Source organism: Chiloscyllium punctatum, chromosome 37 (assembly GCF_047496795.1).
Source record: "Chiloscyllium punctatum isolate Juve2018m chromosome 37, sChiPun1.3, whole genome shotgun sequence".
NCBI classification, from domain to species: domain Eukaryota; kingdom Metazoa; phylum Chordata; class Chondrichthyes; order Orectolobiformes; family Hemiscylliidae; genus Chiloscyllium; species Chiloscyllium punctatum.
The window spans coordinates 35,123,526-35,133,736 of record NC_092775.1 but is presented as its reverse complement, the minus strand read 5'-3'; the positions used below and the strand labels follow the sequence as shown (position 1 = coordinate 35,133,736).

Genomic DNA, 10,211 nt, shown 5'->3' with positions numbered 1-10,211 from the left:
AGTGTTGTTGGAGCTGCACTCATCCAAACAAGTGAGGTGTATTCAATCACACTCCTGATTTATGCCTTGTAACAGTGGACATGCTTTGGGGAGTCAGGAGGTGAGTTAGTTGCTGCAGTATTTCTAGCCTCTGAGCTACTCTTGAGGCCACTGAATTTCGTTATGCCTCCAGTTCAGGTGCTGGTCAATGGTAAGCTACAAGGTATTGATTGTGGGGATTCTGTCATGATAGTGAATATCAAGGGGCGGTGATTAGATTGTCTCCTATTGGAGATGGTCATTGCCTGGCATTTGTGTGGCATGAATGTTATTTGCTACTCATCCTATTTTATTTGGATATTGACTGTTTCAGAATCTGCGGAGTCTCAGATGATGCTGCACATTATGAGATCATTGGTAAACATCCCCATTTCTGACCTTATGATGAAGCAGCTGAAGATGGTTGGGCCTGAGGAAATACTGTAGAGATGCCCTGATGCTGAGATGACTGACCTTCAACAACCACAATCACCTTCCTGTTTGCCAGGTATGACATCAACCATCAGAGAGTATTTCCCCTAATTTCCACTGTCTTCAGTTTTGTGTGTACTTCTTGATGCCACACTCAGACAAATGCAGTATTGATGTCAATGGTGTGATTCTTACTGCACCACTGGAATTTAGCTGTTTTGTTCATGTTTGAACATCTGTCATGAAGTCAGAAGCTGGCAGAATCCAAATTGGATGTCAGTGAGCAGACTTTTTCTGAGCAGATGCTGCTTGATAGTACTGTTGATGATACTTACCATGATGATCAAGAGTAAACCAATAAAGCAGTAGTTGACTGGGTTGAATTTGTCCTGCTTTTTTTGTACAGGACTTACCTGGGCATCTTTCCAAATTGTTGGGTAGATGCCAGTGTTGTGCTAGAACAGCTTGACTAGGGGAGTGGCAAGTTCTGGAGAAAGTCTTCGGCATTATTGCCAGCATGTTGTCAGGGCCCATTGCCTTTGCAATATCCAGTGCCGCTAACTATTTCTTGTTATCCCATGGAATGAGTCAAATTGGCTGAAGCTTAGGATCACTGGAGGAGTCCAAGATGGATTATCCACCTACTCCAGATGCATGGAATAACATCTCTGAACAGGTTGATTACAAAATATTGAAGGGCTGTTGTGGCACCTTGATAGTGTCCCTACATTTGGGTTGCAGTGACACTTACTCTGGAGGTTTGATAGAGAACAGATTGCTTAGGAAATATCTAAAATATTTTATGACTACTCAGCCTGAACATATTGTACTAAACTTAGACAGAGATGGAGATGGTTCTGCTTTTCAATCTATTCATAGGACATCTCAAATTAAAAAATCAACATTGAATTAACAACCAATAAAATAACTTGATCTAGAATTAATGTTGGTACCAAAAATAAGGAATCAATAATAAATCAAGTGGCCAGATGTTGAAGTATTCATGTCTACAAAATGTAATACATGTGCAGTCGAATATTTGTTAAAATCTCAAAAGTCTGAAAGAAAATCTGACAAACTGAACCAAATCAGAATAAAATCATTTTATGAGTTCCCATGAGAAGTACACATTCATTATTCCATAGTTTTTAAGAAGTTTCCTCTTCTAGAAAATGGAAATTGCACTGCTCATATCAGCGTAGGAATATCTATAACAAGATTTGATTAGATATCTTGCATTCTAAACACTTGTAATTTTCAGAGGCCACCAGCAATGAGGTTGGAGGTAGAAAAGTTTGTGAAGTGGCACAGGAAGACATTCAGTTGTTCTTAACACCTGCCCTTCTACTTTGTCAATAATAGGAAAGGTGGCAGATTGGCAGCCTGTCTGGTGCCCAATTGAGTCTCTTAAGTGGTCAATTAAAGGACAACTCCTGTGTTCACCTTGGCAGCACATTTCCTTAAATTGGAACAATATACAGAAGATCAGCAGAGCCCTTGTGCAAGAATAACATGCAAATTCATGATAAGAGTGTTGTCAAAGAGTCATAGTGTCTAACAGCATAGAAACAGATATTCGGTCCAACTCATCCATGCCAACTCATCCATAGTCCCACTTTGGCCCATATCCCTCTAAACCTTTCCTATTCATGAACATGTCCAAATGTCTTTTAAATGTTGTAATTGTATCTACAACTACCACTTCCTCTGGTAGTTCATTCCACATATGAATTGCCCTCTATGTGAAAAGGTTGCCCTCAGGTCACTTTTAAATCTTTCTCCCCTCACCTTAAAAATATGCCCTCCAGTTTTGAACTCATTCACCCCAGGGAAAAGACCATAAGACCTTGGCTATTCACCTTATCTATGCCCCTCATGATTTTATAAACCTCTAAAAGATCACCTGTTAATCTCCTTCCTCCAGTGAAAAAAGTCTCAGCCTACGCCTATAGTTCAAGCCTCCAGTCCCAGCAACATCCTAATAAGTCTCGTCTGCACCCTCTCCAATTTGATTTTGGGCCTGGCATCCCTTGGTCCCCAAATGTGCAGAAGAACTGTTGGACTCACTGGGAGCTTACTTTATAAATACATTCTGGTGGATGTGTATTTATTCAATTTCTGTTTGGTAATTTAACAGACAATAGTAAACTGTGTATCAGGGCAAGCCCATGTCAAAGTTGCAACCTCGCTTCTGGAATCCTAAAAAGCATGCAGCAAATGCTACAACAGGCTACGGCTCCCATTGTGTCACAGGCTAAAAGACCGCAGCAGGAGGCACTCAATTAATTTGACTGAACGTTGACCACCAAACAAATCCCTAATTCTTGGGTCAGTCACACTCTTGCAAGTAATATTATGCTTGCCCAGATACATAACGACAATCTAAAACAGCACTTAAAACTGACAGCTTCTTTTTTAACCAAACAAATGCTTTATGTATTGGAGGTGCATCTTACTTTAATAAATGTCCAATATATTTCAATAATACTTTACAGTGACTCTGCTGATGATACAAATTACAAAAATTCCATAGGAGCAAATGCCCAGAAACACTGACTGGATGAGCATAAACACCATTGATTTTGATCGATGTTGCTGCGGAAGTCAAAGGCTGGACATGGGACCAGGACAACTTCAAGCTATGCTGTAAACAGCAACAACAACATCTTGGTGTCAGCTATGTGTGATGATGCTGCTACTTTAACAAGATTAGGTTGTGCTTGGGTTTTTTTTCAGAGGGGTCGTAAACACAGAGACTTTGAATGGTCTAGGTATGAAAGGGTTTAGGGTCAATTTGATTATAGCTAACAGATAATGCCTCAGGCAAAAGGCTTTGAAGTTTAAAAAAAACTTACACAATGAAAAGGGAATGGCTAGTTCTCCCAGCTTGGGTTTCATTTGGGTTTAGCAGGCAGTCAGTTGTGAAGCTACTGGACCCAAAGAAGCAGGTCCAGGCTGATCCTCCCTCTCTCTGACATCTCTCCTCTTAGAACCTGTGTTGGATTTTTCTTTTTTTTTTGTCTGGGGTGTTTATGGGGACTGTTGCAAGTATTTGGAACAACATCTTGAAATTGGGATAATTTGTTGGGTTTTTGGATGGGTTAAGTTATTCTGTATTCTGTTCTAACTTGTTTGTGTTTCATTCGGTAATCTTGCAAATAAATTTGGTTTTATTTTAAAGAAAGTGGTTAAGCCAGCTACATCACTCCTGGAATATCCACTTTACACCTGCTTCAAACAACTAGCAAAGTTAGAGTCTGGGCTACTTTCTTGAAATCTTTTGAGGGGGTCTGGCCTGGTCTGTACCAAACTGGGGGCTCTTTGTGGGATTTGTTCTGTAGTTCCAAACTGGGGATTAGAGTTGTTGGACTCGAAGGCTGCAAGTGGCAGGTGTTAGTGTCCTTTGTTCCGGGTGTTGAATTTGATAGTGCTTGGGATAGCAATAGCTTTTTCAGTCACCAAAAGTTTTCTGGGGGTGGAAGAAGTGACCTTAGGGGTTTTACAAAAGGTGATTAAGGCCAAGCTGCTGGAATGAGCAGACAAGCTGGAGTTGGAGCTGTCTCCTTCCATGGGGAAAGGAGAGATAATTATAACCAAAGCTCAGCATTTAAATTTGCTAGAAACACCATCAGAATCTATAGAGATGGCTAAAATTCAATTGAAAATGAAGCACCTTGAGTTTGAGGCAAAAGGACCTGGGTTCAATTCCCGACTCAGGCGACTGACTGTGTGGAGTTTGTACGTTCTCCCCGTGTCTGCGTGGGTTTCCTCCGGGTGCTCCGGTTTCCTCCCACAGTCCAAAGATGTGCAGGTCAGGTGAATTGGCCATTGCCCGTGTGTTAGGTAAAGGGGTAAATGTAGGGAAATGGGTGGGTTGCGCTTCGGCGGGTCGGTGTGGACTTGTTGGGCCAAAGGGCCTGTTTCCACGCTGTAAGTAATCTAATCTGATCTAAAACTAGGAAAGGGCAACAGAAATGAAACCATTTGAATTACAATTTAAAGCAGAGAAAGGAAAAATAGAATGAATCGCCTTGGAAGAACAAAAAGAAAAAGAGAGGGAGAAAGAGAGAGAGGAAAGGAAGAAAGAAAGGGAGGTTGAACTTCAGAAACTGGCACTCAGACTGGTAGGTCAGCTTAAAAGGATGGAGATGAAGGCTGAAGGTAAGCTCAGTGATGAAAAGAGTGTGGATGAGCAAACCCATGGGATCCAAAAGCCTGGAGAGAAACTGTTTCAATATATTCAAGTATTCCCTAAATTTGATGAGAAGGATGTGGAAGCCTTTTTCATCACATTTGAAAAGGTGGCTAAAAAAATGCAGTGGACAGTGAACATGTGGGTTTTGTTGATCCAAACAAAATGTGTAGATAGAGCTAGTGAGGTATTTGCATCACTATCAGAGGAGGTACCTGAGGTGTATGAGGAGGTGAAGAAAACCATCTTAAGTGCATATGAGCTTGTGCCAGAAGCCTACTGCCAATGTTTCAGGGATCTAAGGAGGGACCCTGGTCAAACCTACATTGAGTTTAAAAAGGTCAAACAAAGTAATCTTGATAGGTGGATAAGGGCACTAAAAATAGAGCAAACCTATGGCACTCTTAGAGAGACGATTATTTTGGAGGAGTTCAAAAATTCACTTCTTGAAATAATAAGAACACGTGTAGAAGAGCAGAGAATTAAAACAACAAGATTAGTGACTGAAATGACGGATGATTATGAGTTGGTATATAAATCAAAGTTTGGCTTCCAAAATCAATTTCAATCACTGAGGAATAGAAATTGGAGAAAAGAGAAACCTTCATATGGAAAGGGAAAGGTAGATCTTGGTGAAGATCATGAGAATAATTTACCACAAGGTAAAAAGGAAACCCTTGAAAGGGACAGAGGAGTTAAAAAGTTCCAGTGTTTTCACTGCAATAAAGTAGGCGATATGAAATCACAGTGTTAGTGGGTTAGGAAAAGCACTGGGAAGCCAGATGTAGGAAAACAGGATAAGTCACATCCACTAATATCATTTATTGTATCCATTGCTCCCAATGCGGTCTCCTCTACATTGGGGAGACTGGGCGCCTCCTAGCAGAGCGCTTTAGGGAACATTTCCGGGACACCTGCACCAATCAACCACACCGCCCCGTGGCCTAACATTTCAACTCCCCCTCCCACTCTGTCGAGGACATGGAGGTCCTGGGCCTCCTTCACCGCCGCTCCCTCACCACCAGACGCCTGGAGGAAGAACGTCTCATCTTCTGCCTCGGAACACTTCAACCCCAGGGCATCAATGTGGACTTCAACACTTTCCTCATTTCCCCTTCCCCCACCTCACCCTAGTTCCAAACTTCCAGCTCAGCACTGTCCCCATGACTTGTCCGGACTTGTCCTACCTGCCTATCTCCTTTTCCACCTATCCATTCCACCCTCTCCTCCTTGACCTATCACCTTCATCCCTTCCCCCACTCACCCATTGTACTCTATGCTACTTTCTCCCCACCCACCTCTAGCTTATCTCTCCATGCTTTAGGCTCACTACCTTCATTCCTGATGAAGGGCTTTTGCCCAAAACATCGATTTCACTGCTCCTTGGATACTGCCTGAACTGCTGTGCTCTTCTAGCACCACTAATCCAGTGAATTTTGTTGGAATGGTAAGGGATAGCACAGTGGAGGCTAGAAAGCTGCACCAGAATGTACAACCTGATCGGAGCTTGATTAAAGAAGAAGTGCCAGATCTTCTTAAACCATATACCCGTGAAGGTAAATTTTACTCACATAGGCCAGGAGCAGCAGGTAAAGAGGTTATAATATATAGAGATATAGCGTCCTATCAATCTTTGATGTTGAAAGATGAGGAGGTATGTACCCCTGAATGACTATTGCCAGAAAAGGTGCTGGTAGCAGGAATTCACCCTGAGACCAGAAGCACTCAATTATTTAGAATGAGGTTAGAATGTCCGGTGTAGAGTGGGGAAGTTGTGATAGTAGTATTGGATAAACTCTCAGCTCCAGGAATACAATTTATACTTGCTAATGATATAGCTGATTCACAGGTAGGTGTGTGGTCTACTGTGGTTGAAAAGCCAGTGAAGACACAGGCAACTGAACTATTGCAGGACACATATCCTGGAATTATTCCCTATTGTTTGGTAATGAGGTCACAAAGTCACCAGTTGAAACAGGAGAGATCAAAAAGTATAAAAAAGAAAGTTAAAGTGGAATTAGCAGAGATCCTGTTTGATCAGATATTTGGCACAAACCAGGAACAGATAGGTGACAAAGCAGACATCTTTAGCTCAGATAAATTAACTGAGTTACAGATGAAAGATGAAAATGTAAAGCAACTGTATCAAAAGCATACACAGAAAAAGCATCTGAAAGTATCTCTGAATGCTACTGTCTTTAAAATGATGTCTTAATGAGGAAATGGAGACCATCACATATCAGGCAGATGAGAAATGGGCAGAAATTCATCAAGTCATATTGCCAGTGCATTATAGAAAGAAGCTGTCGCGAGTGGTGCATGAACTACCACTAGGGGGTCATTTAGGGGTGAGAAAAACTCGAGCTAAAATGCAAGAACATTTTTATTGGCCTGGACTGTACAAGGACATAGTTGAATTTTGCCAGACATGTCATACATGTCAGGTAATTGGAAAACCACAGGCATTAATAAAATCCGCACTTATAATATCTATTCCTGCATTTGTGGACTTTTTACAAGAGTCTTAATTGATTGCATAGGTCCCCTACCTAAAACAAAAAGTGGGAATCAGTATTTGTTAATGATAATGGATCTGTCCACTAGATTTCCAGAGGCCTTTCTATTATGCAATATCACGGTGAAAAGGACGGTAGAGGAATTACTCAAATTTTTCACGAGAGTACACACAGAGATACAACCAGATTAAGGGTCATACTTCATGTCTAAACTATTCAAGGAGTTTATGGATAACTTGGGAATAAAGCAATTCTGGATGGTACTGCATACCATCCAGAATCGCAGGGAGCACTAGAAAGGTGGCAACAAACATTAAAGACCATGTTGAGGGCTTCTAGTCAAGTCTATCCACATGGTTGGGATAAGGGAAATCCTGTGTACTTTTTGCGATCAGAGATGCACCAAATGAATCGACCAAATTCAGTCCATTTGAATTAGTTTTTGGGCATGTGGTGACAGGGTTGCTAAAATTGATTAAAGAAAAATTGATAAGTCATAGTTCAGAGACCATATATTTGGATTATGTGTCAAATTTTTGGCAATGATTAAATAGAGTGGAGGAGTTGGCTGGACAGTATCTAAAAGTATCACAGCATATAATGAAACAGGAAACAGACAAGAAATCAAAAACTCACAGTTGTGCTACTGGGGATAAGGTGTTAGTGCTATTTCCAGTGATAGGTGAACCTTTAAAAACAAGGTTTCATGGATATTATCAAGGTGAAACAAAATTGAATGAGATGAACTATTTGATTTGGACTCCAGACAGAAAGAAATCTCACAGAGTGTGTCATATGAATATGCTCAAAAGGTATTTTGACAGGGAAGGAAAGCCAAAGGAGATTGTGTGTTATTGGTTACAACACAGCTTGAATAACCAAGTTCAGAGGTTTCTGAATTGGTCATCCCTCAAATTAAATTGGAGAATAAGATATTTGTCAAAAATTGGGATAAATTGTTGAGTTACCTTCCTGAGGAAAATTGAAATGACCTGAAAGAGTTATTACTATCGCATAGGGAGATTTGTGCAAATAAGCTGGGAATTTCTAACTTAATTATGTGTGAGATAGGAGATTCTGTTCTGATTAAGCAACATCCTTATAGGCATGCACCTCTAAAGTTGGCACAGGTTCAAAAGAAGATTGAACGCAGGCTCCAAAATGACATAATCAAAGTGAGTTATCATGATTGCAGCTCACCCACAGTAATGGTGCCAAAACCAGATGGTACCCAACAGTTATGTTTGGACTATTGCAAAGTCAATACAGTTCCAAAGACTGATGCATGTCTGATTCTGTATTTCGAAGCCTGTGTTGAAAATGCAGGACAAGACACTTATATTTCTAAGTTGGACCTGCTTAGTTCCACTGTACCCGCGTGTTCCACTGAGAGTCTGGGCCATGTGCTTTATAATGTGCTTTTGGGGTAGCATGGTGGCTCAGTGGTTAGCATTGCTGCCTCACAGGGGACTGTCTGTGTGGAGTTTGCACATTCTTCCCATGTGTGTTTCTTCTGGGTGCCCTGGTTTCCTCCCACAATCCAAAGATGTGCAAGTCAGGTGAATTAGCCATGCTAAATTGCCCATAGTGTTAGGTGCATTAGTCAGCAGTTAATGTAGGGTCTGGGTGGGTTATTCTTTGGAGGATCAGTATGGACTTGTTGGGCCAAGTGGCCTGTTTCCATACTGTAGGGGATCTAATCTAAAAATAATCAGGTAGGTATCTATCTCTTGGAGGATTTTTAAAATTTATGATTGCTAATGATTCGCATTGAGGAGAAAGTGAGGATTGCTGATGCTGGAGATCAGAGCTGAAAATGTGTTGCTGGAAAAGCACAGCAGGTCAGGCAGCATCCAAGGAACAGGAGAATCGACGTTTCGGGCATCAGCCCTTCTTCAGGAATGAGGAATTCCTGAAGAAGGGCTGATGCCCGAAATGTTGATTCTCCTGTTCCTTGGATGCTGCCTGACCTGCTGCGCTTTTCCAGCAAATGATTCGCATTGAATCCAGTTATCATGGTATTTATAAGCATGCAGTGCAAACAATATTACAAGTGCACCTAACCACCTCAAGTCGGGGTTAAGGTTAAGCATTTTAATTAGACTTTGGTGCCTAAATCGAATACAAAAGAACATTTTTGTTATTGCAGAACATTGTCTCATTATTATCTGGGGGGAGGGTCAGTCTAGCTCAGTTAGCTGGATGGCTGGTTCGTAATGCCAACAGCATGGGTTCATTTTCTAAACCAGTTGAACTTACTACAAAGGATTTTTCTTCTCAATCTTACCCACTACCCCCTCACCACCAACTGCACCCCCACCACCACCACCACCCCCCACCCCCACCACCCCCAATCATCTGAGGTGTGGTTAAGCTACTACTAATCATCTCTTTCTAATGGGAGAGCAGGCCTACTGTTTGACAAGACAATGGAAACTCTGCCTGTATTACCCTGAAGCTGGCTATTGTGTTTGCTCAATCTCAGTTCAACATCCAAGTATTGTGAGAAGATGTGGTGCAAGCTGTTCTCTCAGCATTTGAGCTTTTTTGGAATTCTCTATAAAGTTGTGGAGGCCGAGTCATTGCATATAGTCAAGGCTGAGACAAACAAATACTGAAGTATGTGGGAGTCAAGGGGTTGAGGCAGAAAAAATGGAGATGAAGCCAAGATCAAGTCAGTCACGATGTTATTGAATGGTGGAACAGTCTTGAATTGTATGGCCTACTCATATTTCTTATATTGTTATGCTCTTGTACTGTCGAACAGTTCCCAGCAACCAGGGACATGTTGAAAATGTAAACCCAAATGCAGGACAATCGCTTTCAACACAGTTTGCTAGCTCAGTTGGTTAGAGTGTGATGCTGATGAAATATCAATTATGGGTCTGATTCACCTATGGGTCCTTTGTTTCCTTAGGATAAGGATTGTTTCTTAACTGTGTTTCTTCTTGTGAACATCTTTAAAAGTTTGTAAAGAAGCTGGTGAGGTCTCATCAACCTGAATCCTTATCCTTGTTTCAGATGTTTCCAGATTGGCAGTGTACTTCTGGCAT

General features: G+C 41.4%; 1 non-coding gene across 1 annotated transcript; it reads left to right on the top strand.

The window, feature by feature from the left end:
• The first annotated feature begins 1,885 nt into the window (after window positions 1-1,885).
• LOC140463240 (U6 spliceosomal RNA) lies at window positions 1,886-1,992 on the top strand. The gene has a single exon (XR_011954646.1). It is a non-coding gene; the product is annotated as a U6 spliceosomal RNA (small nuclear RNA).
• Window positions 1,993-10,211: the final 8,219 nt, after the last annotated feature.